Consider the following 13,241-nt stretch of genomic DNA (forward strand, 5'->3'; position numbering starts at 1 on the left):
TATAAAGGCAGTTGTCTGCAAAGTTTGTTATGAAACCAGTTGTCTGCAAAGTTTATTATAAAGCCAGTTGTCTGCAAAGTTGGATATAAAGGCAGTTGTTTGCAAAGTTTGTTATGAAGCCAGTTGTCTGCAAAGTTTATAATAAAGCCAGTTGTCTGCAAAGTTGATTATAAAGGCAGTTGTCTGCAAAGCTGGTTATAAAGGCAGTTGTCTGCAAAGTTTGTTATAAAGGCGATTGTCTGCAAAGTGGGTTATAAAGGCAGTTGTCTGCAAAGTTGGGTATAAAGTCAGTTGTCCGCAAAGTTGATTATAAAGGCAGTTGTCTGCAAAGTTTGTTATGAAGCCAGTTGTCTGCAAACTTGGTTAAAAAGGCAGTTGTCTACAAAGTTTGTTATAAAGGCAGTTGTCTGCAAAGTTTGTTATAAAGGCGATTGTCTGCAAAGTTTATTATAAAGGCAGTTGTCTGCAAAGTTGGTTATAAAGGCAATTGTCTGCAAAGTTGGTTATAATGGTTATAATGGCAGTTGTCTACAAAGTTGGTTATTTAGGCAGTTGTCTGCAAAGTTGGTTATAATGGCAGTCGTCTGCAAAGTTGGTTATTAAGGTAGTTGTCTGCAAAGTTGGTTATAATGGCAGTTGTCTGCAAAGTTGGTTATAATGGCAGTTGTCTGCAAAGTTGGTTATAATGGCAGTTGTCTGCAAAGTTGGTTACAACGGCAGTTGTCTGCAAAGTTGGTTATAATGGCAGTTGTCTGCAAAGTTGGTTATAACGGCAGTTGTCTGCAAAGTTGGTTACAACGGCAGTTGTCTGCAAAGTTGGTTACAACGGCAGTTGTCTGCAAAGTTGGTTATAATGGCAGTTGTCTGCAAAGTTGGTTATAATGGCAGTTGTCTGCAAAGTTGGTTATAATGGCAGTTGTTTGCAAAGTTGGTTATAACGGCAGTTGTCTGCAAAGTTGGTTATAATGGCAGTTGTCTGCAAAGTTGGTTATAATGGCAGTTGTCTGCAAAGTTGGTTATAACGGCAGTTGTCTGCAAAGTTGGTTATAACGGCAGTTGTCTGCAAAGTTGGTTATAATGGCAGTTGTCTGCAAAGTTGGTTATATTGGCAGTTGTCTGCAAAGTTGGTTACAACGGCAGTTGTCTGCAAAGTTGGTTATAATGGCAGTTGTCTGCAAAGTTGGTTATAATGGCAGTTGTCCGCAAAGTTGGTTATAATGGCAGTTGTCTGCAAACTTGGTTACAACGGCAGTTGTCTGCAAAGTTGGTTATAATGGCAGTTGTCTGCAAAGTTGGTTGTAATGGCAGTTGTCTGCAAAGTTGGTTATAACGGCAGTTGTCTGCAAAGTTGGTTATAATGGCAGTTGTCTGCAAAGTTGGTTATGAAGGCAGTTTCTGCAAAGTTGGTTATAAAGGCAGTTGTCTGCAAAGTTTATTGTAAAGGCAGTTGTTAGCAAAGTTTGTTGTAAAGGCAGTTGTCTGCAAAGTGGGTTATAAAGGCAGTTGTCTGCACAGTTGATTATAAAGCCAGTTGTCTGCAAAGTTGATTATAAAGGCAGTTGTCTGCAAAGCTGGTTATAAAGGCAGTTGTCTGCAAAGTTTGTTATAAAGGCGATTGTCTGCAAAGTGGGTTATAAAGGCAGTTGTCTGCAAAGTTGGGTATAAAGTCAGTTGTCCGCAAAGTTGATTATAAAGGCAGTTGTCTGCAAAGTTTGTTATGAAGCCAGTTGTCTGCAAACTTGGTTAAAAAGGCAGTTGTCTACAAAGTTTGTTATAAAGGCAGTTGTCTGCAAAGTTTGTTATAAAGGCGATTGTCTGCAAAGTTTATTATAAAGGCAGTTGTCTGCAAAGTTGGTTATAAAGGCAATTGTCTGCAAAGTTGGTTATAATGGTTATAATGGCAGTTGTCTACAAAGTTGGTTATTTAGGCAGTTGTCTGCAAAGCTGGTTATAAAGGCAGTTGTCTGCAAAGTTTGTTATAAAGGCGATTGTCTGCAAAGTGGGTTATAAAGGCAGTTGTCTGCAAAGTTTGTTATGAAGCCAGTTGTCTGCAAATTTTGTTATAAAGGCAGTTGTCTGCAAAGTTGGGTATAAAGTCAGTTGTCCGCAAAGTTGATTATAAAGGCAGTTGTCTGCAAAGTTTGTTATGAAGCCAGTTGTCTGCAAACTTGGTTAAAAAGGCAGTTGTCTACAAAGTTGGTTATAAAGGCAGTTGTCTGCAAAGTTTGTTATAAAGGCGATTGTCTGCAAAGTTTGTTATAAAGGCAGTTGTCTGCAAAGTTGGTTATAAAGGCAATTGTCTGCAAAGTTGGTTATAATGGTTATAATGGCAGTTGTCTACAAAGTTGGTTATTTAGGCAGTTGTCTGCAAAGTTGGTTATAAAGGCAGTCGTCTGCAAAGTCGGTTATTAAGGTAGTTGTCTGCAAAGTTGGTTATAAAAGCAGTTGTCTGCAAAGTTGGTTATAAAGGCAGTTGTCTGCAATGTTGGTTATAAAGGTAGTTGTGAGCAAAGTTGGGTATTAAGGCAGTTGTCTTCAAAATTGGTTATAAAGCCAGTTGTCTGAAAAGTTGGTTATAAAGGTGATTGTCTAGAAAGTTGGTTATAAGGGTAGTTGTCTGCAAAGTTGGTTATTAAGGCAGTTGTCTGCAAAGTTGGTTACAACGGCAGTTGTCTGCAAAGTTGGTTATAAAGGCAGTGTCTGCAAAATTGGTTATAACGGCAGTTGTCTGCAAAGTTGGGTATAACGGCAGTTGTCTGCAAAGTTGTTTATAATGGCAGTTGTCTGCAAAGTTGGTTATAATGGCAGTTGTCTGCAAAGTTGGTTATAATGGCAGTTGTCTGCAAAGTTGGTTATAATGGCAGTTGTCTGCAAAGTTGGTTATAACGGCAGTTGTCTGCAAAGTTGGTTATAATGGCAGTTGTCTGCAAAGTTGGGTATAACGGCAGTTGTCTGCAAAGTTGGTTATAATGGCAGTTGTCTGCAAAGTTGGTTATAACGGCAGTTGTCTGCAAAGTTGGTTATAATGGCAGTTGTTTGCAAAGTTGGTTATAATGGCAGTTGTCTGCAAAGTTGGTTACAACGGCAGTTGTCTGCAAAGTTGGTTACAACGGCAGTTGTCTGCAAAGTTGGTTATAAAGGCAGTTGTCTGCAAAGTTGGTTATAATGGCAGTTGTCTGCAAAGTTGGTTATAATGGCAGTTGTCTGCAAAGTTGGTTATAACGGCAGTTGTCTGCAAAGTTGGTTATAATGGCAGTTGTCTGCAAAGTTGATTATAATGGCAGTTGTCAGCAAAGTTGGTTATAACGGCAGTTGTCTGCAAAGTTGGATATAACGGCAGTTGTCTGCAAAGTTGGTTATAATGGCAGTTGTCTGCAAAGTTGGTTATAATGGCAGTTGTCTGCAAAGTTGGTTATAACGGCAGTTGTCTGCAAAGTTGGTTATAATGGCAGTTGTCCGCAAAGTTGGTTATAATGGCAGTTGTCCGCAAAGTTGGTTATAATGGCAGTTGTCTGCAAAGTTGGTTATAATGGCAGTTGTCTGCAAAGTTGGTTATAATGGCAGTTGTCTGCAAAGTTGGTTATAACGGCAGTTGTCTGCAAAGTTGGTTATAACGGCAGTTGTCTGCAAAGTTGGTTATAATGGCAGTTGTCTGCAAAGTTGGTTATAAAGGCAGTTGTCTGCAAAGTTTATTGTAAAGGCAGTTGTCAGCAAAGTTTGTTGTAAAGGCAGTTGTCTGCAAAGTGGGTTATAAAGGCAGTTGTCTGCACAGTTGATTATAAAGGCAGTTGTCTGCAAAGTTTGTTATGAAACCAGTTGTCTGCAAAGTTTATTATAAAGCCAGTTGTCTGCAAAGTTGATTATAAAGGCAGTTGTCTGCAAAGCTGGTTATAAAGGCAGTTGTCTGCAAAGTTTGTTATAAAGACGATTGTCTGCAAAGTGGGTTATAAAGGCAGTTGTCTGCAAAGTTGGGTATAAAGTCAGTTGTCCGCAAAGTTGATTATAAAGGCAGTTGTCTGCAAAGTTTGTTATGAAGCCAGTTGTCTGCAAACTTGGTTAAAAAGGCAGTTGTCTACAAAGTTTGTTATAAAGGCAGTTGTCTGCAAAGTTTGTTATAAAGGCGATTGTCTGCAAAGTTTATTATAAAGGCAGTTGTCTGCAAAGTTGGTTATAAAGGCAATTGTCTGCAAAGTTGGTTATAATGGTTATAATGGCAGTTGTCTGCAAAGTTGGTTATAATGGCAGTTGTCTGCAAAGTTGGTTATAAAGGCAGTTGTCTGCAAAGTTTATTGTAAAGGCAGTTGTCAGCAAAGTTTGTTGTAAAGGCAGTTGTCTGCAAAGTGGGTTATAAAGGCAGTTGTCTGCGCAGTTGATTATAAAGGCAGTTGTCTGCAAAGTTTGTTATGAAACCAGTTGTCTGCAAAGTTTATTATAAAGCCAGTTGTCTGCAAAGTTGGATATAAAGGCAGTTGTTTGCAAAGTTTGTTATGAAGCCAGTTGTCTGCAAAGTTTATAATAAAGCCAGTTGTCTGCAAAGTTGATTATAAAGGCAGTTGTCTGCAAAGCTGGTTATAAAGGCAGTTGTCTGCAAAGTTTGTTATAAAGGCGATTGTCTGCAAAGTGGGTTATAAAGGCAGTTGTCTGCAAAGTTGGGTATAAAGTCAGTTGTCCGCAAAGTTGATTATAAAGGCAGTTGTCTGCAAAGTTTGTTATGAAGCCAGTTGTCTGCAAACTTGGTTAAAAAGGCAGTTGTCTACAAAGTTTGTTATAAAGGCAGTTGTCTGCAAAGTTTGTTATAAAGGCGATTGTCTGCAAAGTTTATTATAAAGGCAGTTGTCTGCAAAGTTGGTTATAAAGGCAATTGTCTGCAAAGTTGGTTATAATGGTTATAATGGCAGTTGTCTACAAAGTTGGTTATTTAGGCAGTTGTCTGCAAAGTTGGTTATAATGGCAGTCGTCTGCAAAGTTGGTTATTAAGGTAGTTGTCTGCAAAGTTGGTTATAATGGCAGTTGTCTGCAAAGTTGGTTATAATGGCAGTTGTCTGCAAAGTTGGTTACAACGGCAGTTGTCTGCAAAGTTGGTTATAATGGCAGTTGTCTGCAAAGTTGGTTATAATGGCAGTTGTCTGCAAAGTTGGTTACAACGGCAGTTGTCTGCAAAGTTGGTTATAACGGCAGTTGTCTGCAAAGTTGGTTATAATGGCAGTTGTCTGCAAAGTTGGTTATAATGGCAGTTGTCTGCAAAGTTGGTTATAATGGCAGTTGTCTGCAAAGTTGGTTATAACGGCAGTTGTCTGCAAAGTTGGTTATAATGGCAGTTGTCTGCAAAGTTGGTTATAATGGCAGTTGTCTGCAAAGTTGGTTATAACGGCAGTTGTCTGCAAAGTTGGTTATAACGGCAGTTGTCTGCAAAGTTGGTTATAATGGCAGTTGTCTGCAAAGTTGATTATAATGGCAGTTGTCAGCAAAGTTGGTTATAACGGCAGTTGTCTGCAAAGTTGGTTATAACGGCAGTTGTCTGCAAAGTTGGTTATAATGGCAGTTGTCTGCAAAGTTGGTTATAATGGCAGTTGTCTGCAAAGTTGGTTACAACGGCAGTTGTATGCAAAGTTGGTTATAATGGCAGTTGTCCGCAAAGTTGATTATAATGGCAGTTGTCTGCAAAGTTGGTTATAATGGCAGTTGTCTGCAAAGTTGGTTATAATGGCAGTTGTCTGCAAAGTTGGTTATAATGGCAGTTGTCTGCAAAGTTGGTTATAACGGCAGTTGTCTGCAAAGTTGGTTATAACGGCAGTTGTCTGCAAAGTTGGTTATAATGGCAGTTGTCTGCAAAGTTGGTTATAAAGGCAGTTGTCTGCAAAGTTTATTGTAAAGGCAGTTGTCAGCAAAGTTTGTTGTAAAGGCAGTTGTCTGCAAAGTGGGTTATAAAGGCAGTTGTCTGCACAGTTGATTATAAAGGCAGTTGTCTGCAAAGTTTGTTATGAAACCAGTTGTCTGCAAAGTTTATTATAAAGCCAGTTGTCTGCAAAGTTGATTATAAAGGCAGTTGTCTGCAAAGCTGGTTATAAAGGCAGTTGTCTGCAAAGTTTGTTATAAAGACGATTGTCTGCAAAGTGGGTTATAAAGGCAGTTGTCTGCAAAGTTGGGTATAAAGTCAGTTGTCCGCAAAGTTGATTATAAAGGCAGTTGTCTGCAAAGTTTGTTATGAAGCCAGTTGTCTGCAAACTTGGTTAAAAAGGCAGTTGTCTACAAAGTTTGTTATAAAGGCAGTTGTCTGCAAAGTTTGTTATAAAGGCGATTGTCTGCAAAGTTTATTATAAAGGCAGTTGTCTGCAAAGTTGGTTATAAAGGCAATTGTCTGCAAAGTTGGTTATAATGGTTATAATGGCAGTTGTCTGCAAAGTTGGTTATAATGGCAGTTGTCTGCAAAGTTGGTTATAAAGGCAGTTGTCTGCAAAGTTTATTGTAAAGGCAGTTGTCAGCAAAGTTTGTTGTAAAGGCAGTTGTCTGCAAAGTGGGTTATAAAGGCAGTTGTCTGCGCAGTTGATTATAAAGGCAGTTGTCTGCAAAGTTTGTTATGAAACCAGTTGTCTGCAAAGTTTATTATAAAGCCAGTTGTCTGCAAAGTTGGATATAAAGGCAGTTGTTTGCAAAGTTTGTTATGAAGCCAGTTGTCTGCAAAGTTTATAATAAAGCCAGTTGTCTGCAAAGTTGATTATAAAGGCAGTTGTCTGCAAAGCTGGTTATAAAGGCAGTTGTCTGCAAAGTTTGTTATAAAGGCGATTGTCTGCAAAGTGGGTTATAAAGGCAGTTGTCTGCAAAGTTGGGTATAAAGTCAGTTGTCCGCAAAGTTGATTATAAAGGCAGTTGTCTGCAAAGTTTGTTATGAAGCCAGTTGTCTGCAAACTTGGTTAAAAAGGCAGTTGTCTACAAAGTTTGTTATAAAGGCAGTTGTCTGCAAAGTTTGTTATAAAGGCGATTGTCTGCAAAGTTTATTATAAAGGCAGTTGTCTGCAAAGTTGGTTATAAAGGCAATTGTCTGCAAAGTTGGTTATAATGGTTATAATGGCAGTTGTCTACAAAGTTGGTTATTTAGGCAGTTGTCTGCAAAGTTGGTTATAATGGCAGTCGTCTGCAAAGTTGGTTATTAAGGTAGTTGTCTGCAAAGTTGGTTATAATGGCAGTTGTCTGCAAAGTTGGTTATAATGGCAGTTGTCTGCAAAGTTGGTTATAATGGCAGTTGTCTGCAAAGTTGGTTACAACGGCAGTTGTCTGCAAAGTTGGTTATAATGGCAGTTGTCTGCAAAGTTGGTTATAATGGCAGTTGTCTGCAAAGTTGGTTACAACGGCAGTTGTCTGCAAAGTTGGTTACAACGGCAGTTGTCTGCAAAGTTGGTTATAATGGCAGTTGTCTGCAAAGTTGGTTATAATGGCAGTTGTCTGCAAAGTTGGTTATAATGGCAGTTGTCTGCAAAGTTGGTTATAACGGCAGTTGTCTGCAAAGTTGGTTATAATGGCAGTTGTCTGCAAAGTTGGTTATAATGGCAGTTGTCTGCAAAGTTGGTTATAACGGCAGTTGTCTGCAAAGTTGGTTATAACGGCAGTTGTCTGCAAAGTTGGTTATAATGGCAGTTGTCTGCAAAGTTGGTTATATTGGCAGTTGTCTGCAAAGTTGGTTACAACGGCAGTTGTCTGCAAAGTTGGTTATAATGGCAGTTGTCTGCAAAGTTGGTTATAATGGCAGTTGTCCGCAAAGTTGGTTATAATGGCAGTTGTCTGCAAACTTGGTTACAACGGCAGTTGTCTGCAAAGTTGGTTATAATGGCAGTTGTCTGCAAAGTTGGTTGTAATGGCAGTTGTCTGCAAAGTTGGTTATAACGGCAGTTGTCTGCAAAGTTGGTTATAATGGCAGTTGTCTGCAAAGTTGGTTATGAAGGCAGTTGTCTGCAAAGTTGGTTATAAAGGCAGTTGTCTGCAAAGTTTATTGTAAAGGCAGTTGTCAGCAAAGTTTGTTGTAAAGGCAGTTGTCTGCAAAGTGGGTTATAAAGGCAGTTGTCTGCACAGTTGATTATAAAGGCAGTTGTCTGCAAAGTTGGTTACAACGGCAGTTGTCTGGAAAGTTGGTTATAACGGCAGTTGTCTGCAAAGTTGGTTATAATGGCAGTTGTCCGCAAAGTTGGTTATAATGGCAGTTGTCTGCAAACTTGGTTACAACGGCAGTTGTCTGCAAAGTTGGTTATAATGGCAGTTGTCTGCAAAGTTGGTTGTAATGGCAGTTGTCTGCAAAGTTGGTTATAACGGCAGTTGTCTGCAAAGTTGGTTATAATGGCAGTTGTCTGCAAAGTTGGTTATGAAGGCAGTTGTTTGCAAAGTTGGTTATAAAGGCAGTTGTCTGCAAAGTTTATTGTAAAGGCAGTTGTCAGCAAAGTTTGTTGTAAAGGCAGTTGTCTGCAAAGTGGGTTATAAAGGCAGTTGTCTGCGCAGTTGATTATAAAGGCAGTTGTCTGCAAAGTTTGTTATGAAACCAGTTGTCTGCAAAGTTTATTATAAAGCCAGTTGTCTGCAAAGTTGGGTATAAAGGCAGTTGTTTGCAAAGTTTGTTATGAAGCCAGTTGTCTGCAAAGTTTATAATAAAGCCAGTTGTCTGCAAAGTTGGTTATAATGGCAGTCGTCTGCAAAGCTGGTTATAAAGGCAGTTGTCTGCAAAGTTTGTTATAAAGGCGATTGTCTGCAAAGTGGGTTATAAAGGCAGTTGTCTGCAAAGTTGGGTATAAAGTCAGTTGTCCGGAAAGTTGATTATAAAGGCAGTTGTCTGCAAAGTTTGTTATGAAGCCAGTTGTCTGCAAACTTGGTTAAAAAGGCAGTTGTCTACAAAGTTTGTTATAAAGGCAGTTGTCTGCAAAGTTTGTTATAAAGGCGATTGTCTGCAAAGTTTATTATAAAGGCAGTTGTCTGCAAAGTTGGTTATAAAGGCAATTGTCTGCAAAGTTGGTTATAATGGTTATAATGGCAGTTGTCTACAAAGTTGGTTATTTAGGCAGTTGTCTGCAAAGTTGGTTATAATGGCAGTCGTCTGCAAAGTTGGTTATTAAGGTAGTTGTCTGCAAAGTTGGTTATAATGGCAGTTGTCTGCAAAGTTGGTTATAATGGCAGTTGTCTGCAAAGTTGGTTATAATGGCAGTTGTCTGCAAAGTTGGTTACAACGGCAGTTGTCTGCAAAGTTGGTTATAATGGCAGTTGTCTGCAAAGTTGGTTATAATGGCAGTTGTCTGCAAAGTTGGTTACAACGGCAGTTGTCTGCAAAGTTGGTTACAACGGCAGTTGTCTGCAAAGTTGGTTATAATGGCAGTTGTCTGCAAAGTTGGTTATAATGGCAGTTGTCTGCAAAGTTGGTTATAATGGCAGTTGTCTGCAAAGTTGGTTATAACGGCAGTTGTCTGCAAAGTTGGTTATAATGGCAGTTGTCTGCAAAGTTGGTTATAATGGCAGTTGTCTGCAAAGTTGGTTATAACGGCAGTTGTCTGCAAAGTTGGTTATAACGGCAGTTGTCTGCAAAGTTGGTTATAATGGCAGTTGTCTGCAAAGTTGGTTATATTGGCAGTTGTCTGCAAAGTTGGTTACAACGGCAGTTGTCTGCAAAGTTGGTTATAATGGCAGTTGTCTGCAAAGTTGGTTATAATGGCAGTTGTCCGCAAAGTTGGTTATAATGGCAGTTGTCTGCAAACTTGGTTACAACGGCAGTTGTCTGCAAAGTTGGTTACAACGGCAGTTGTCTGCAAAGTTGGTTATAATGGCAGTTGTCTGCAAAGTTGGTTATAATGGCAGTTGTCCGCAAAGTTGGTTATAATGGCAGTTGTCTGCAAAGTTGGTTATGAAGGCAGTTGTCTGCAAAGTTGGTTATAAAGGCAGTTGTCTGCAAAGTTTATTGTAAAGGCAGTTGTCAGCAAAGTTTATTGTAAAGGCAGTTGTCTGCAAAGTGGGTTATAAAGGCAGTTGTCTGCACAGTTGATTATAAAGGCAGTTGTCTGCAAAGTTGGTTACAACGGCAGTTGTCTGGAAAGTTGGTTATAACGGCAGTTGTCTGCAAAGTTGGTTATAATGGCAGTTGTCCGCAAAGTTGGTTATAATGGCAGTTGTCTGCAAACTTGGTTACAACGGCAGTTGTCTGCAAAGTTGGTTACAACGGCAGTTGTCTGGAAAGTTGGTTATAACGGCAGTTGTCTGCAAAGTTGGTTATAATGGCAGTTGTCCGCAAAGTTGGTTATAATGGCAGTTGTCTGCAAACTTGGTTACAACGGCAGTTGTCTGCAAAGTTGGTTATAATGGCAGTTGTCTGCAAAGTTGGTTGTAATGGCAGTTGCCTGCAAAGTTGGTTATAACGGCAGTTGTCTGCAAAGTTGGTTATAATGGCAGTTGTCTGCAAAGTTGGTTATGAAGGCAGTTGTTTGCAAAGTTGGTTATAAAGGCAGTTGTCTGCAAAGTTTATTGTAAAGGCAGTTGTCAGCAAAGTTTGTTGTAAAGGCAGTTGTCTGCAAAGTGGGTTATAAAGGCAGTTGTCTGCGCAGTTGATTATAAAGGCAGTTGTCTGCAAAGTTTGTTATGAAACCAGTTGTCTGCAAAGTTTATTATAAAGCCAGTTGTCTGCAAAGTTGGGTATAAAGGCAGTTGTTTGCAAAGTTTGTTATGAAGCCAGTTGTCTGCAAAGTTTATAATAAAGCCAGTTGTCTGCAAAGTTGATTATAAAGGCAGTTGTCTGCAAAGCTGGTTATAAAGGCAGTTGTCTGCAAAGTTTGTTATAAAGGCGATTGTCTGCAAAGTGGGTTATAAAGGCAGCTGTCTGCAAAGTTGGGTATAAAGTCAGTTGTCCGCAAAGTTGATTATAAAGGCAGTTGTCTGCAAAGTTTGTTATGAAGCCAGTTGTCTGCAAACTTGGTTAAAAAGGCAGTTGTCTACAAAATTTGTTATAAAGGCAGTTTTCTGCAAAGTTTGTTATAAAGGCGATTGTCTGCAAAGTTTATTATAAAGGCAGTTGTCTGCAAAGTTGGTTATAAAGGCAATTGTCTGCAAAGTTGGTTATAATGGTTATAATGGCAGTTGTCTACAAAGTTGGTTATTTAGGCAGTTGTCTGCAAAGTTGGTTATAAAGGCAGTCGTCTGCAAAGTTGGTTATTAAGGTAGTTGTCTGCAAAGTTGGTTATAATGGCAGTTGTCTGCAAAGTTGGTTATAATGGCAGTTGTCTGCAAAGTTGGTTACAACGGCAGTTGTCTGCAAAGTTGGTTACAACGGCAGTTGTCTGCAAAGTTGGTTATAATGGCAGTTGTCTGCAAAGTTGGTTATAATGGCAGTCGTCTGCAAAGTTGGTTATAATGGCAGTTGTCTGCAAAGTTGTTTACAACGGCAGTTGTCTGCAAAGTTGGTTACAACGGCAGTTGTCTGCAAAGTTGGTTATAATGGCAGTTGTCTGCAAAGTTGGTTATAATGGCAGTTGTCTGCAAAGTTGGTTATAACGGCAGTTGTCTGCAAAGTTGGTTATAATGGCAGTTGTCTGCAAAGTTGGTTATAACGGCAGTTGTCTGCAAAGTTGGTTATAATGGCAGTTGTCTTCAAAGTTGGTTATAACGACAGTTGTCTGCAAAGTTGGTTATAATGGCAGTTGTCTGCAAAGTTGGTTATAATGGCAGTTGTCTGCAAAGTTGGTTATAACGGCAGTTGTCTGCAAAGTTGGTTATAATGGCAGTTGTCTGCAAAGTTGGTTATAATGGCAGTTGTCTGCAAAGTTGGTTATAACGGCAGTTGTCTGCAAAGTTGGTTATAATGGCAGTTGTTTGCAAAGTTGGTTATAACGGCAGTTGTCTGCAAAGTTGGTTATGATGGCAGTTGTCTGCAAAGTTGGTTATAATGGCAGTTGTCTGCAAAGTTGGTTATAACGGCAGTTGTCTGCAAAGTTGGTTATAACGGCAGTTGTCTGCAAAGTTGGTTATAATGGCAGTTGTCTGCAAAGTTGGTCATAATGTCAGTTGTCTGCAAAGTTGGTTACAACGGCAGTTGTCTGCAAAGTTGGTTATAATGGCAGTTGCTGCAAAGTTGGTTATAATGGCAGTTGTCTGCAATGTTGGTTATAATGGCAGTTGTCTGCAAAGTTGGTTACAACGGCAGTTGTCTGCAAAGTTGGTTACAACGGCAGTTGTCTGCAAAGTTGGTTATAATGGCAGTTGTCTGCAAAGTTGGTTATAATGGCAGTTGTCTGCAAAGTTGGTTATAACGGCAGTTGTCAGCAAAGTTGGTTATAATGGCAGGTGTCTGCAAAGTTGGTTATAACGGCAGTTGTCTGCAAAGTTGGTTATAATGGCAGTTGTCTGCAAAGTTGGTTATAATGGCAGTTGTCTGCAAAGTTGGTTATAACGGCAGTTGTCTGCAAAGTAGGTTATAAAGCCAGTTGTCTGCAAAGTTGGGTATAAAGGCAGTTGTTTGCAAAGTTTGTTATGAAGCCAGTTGTCTGCAAAGTTTATTATAAAGCCAGTAGTCTGCAAAGTTGATTATAAAGGCAGTTGTCTGCAAAGCTGGTTATAAAGGCAGTTGTCTGCAAAGTTTGTTATAAAGGCGATTGTCTGCAAAGTGGTTTATAAAGGCAGTTGTCTGCAAAGTTGGGTATAAAGTCAGTTGTCCGCAAAGTTGGTTATAAAGGCAGTTGTCTGCAAAGTTTGTTATGAAGCCAGTTGTCTGCAAACTTGGTTAAAAAGGCAGTTGTCTACAAAGTTTGTTATAAAGGCAGTTGTCTGCAAAGTTTGTTATAAAGGCGATTGTCTGCAAAGTTTATTATAAAGGCAGTTGTCTGCATAGTTGGTTATAAAGGCAATTGTCTGCAAAGTTGGTTATAATGGTTATAATGGCAGTTGTCTACAAAGTTGGTTATTTAGGCAGTTGTCTGCAAAGTTGGTTATAAAGGCAGTCGTCTGCAAATTTGGTTATTAAGGTAGTTGTCTGCAAAGTTGGTTATAAAAGCAGTTGTCTGCAAAGCTGGTTATAAAGGCAGTTGTCTGCAATGTTGGTTATAAAGGTAGTTGTCAGCAAAGTTGGGTATTAAGGCAGTTGTCTTCAAAATTGGTTATAAAGCCAGTTGTCTGAAAAGTTGGTTATAAAGGTGATTGTCTGCAAAATTGTTATAACGGCAGTTGTCTGCAAAGTTGGGTATAACGGCAGTTGTCTGCAAAGTTGGTTATAATGGCAGTTGTCCTCAAAG

Source organism: Saccoglossus kowalevskii, chromosome 7, assembly GCF_978046115.1.
Source record: "Saccoglossus kowalevskii chromosome 7, keSacKowa6.1, whole genome shotgun sequence".
Classification (NCBI taxonomy): Eukaryota; Metazoa; Hemichordata; class Enteropneusta; family Harrimaniidae; genus Saccoglossus; species Saccoglossus kowalevskii.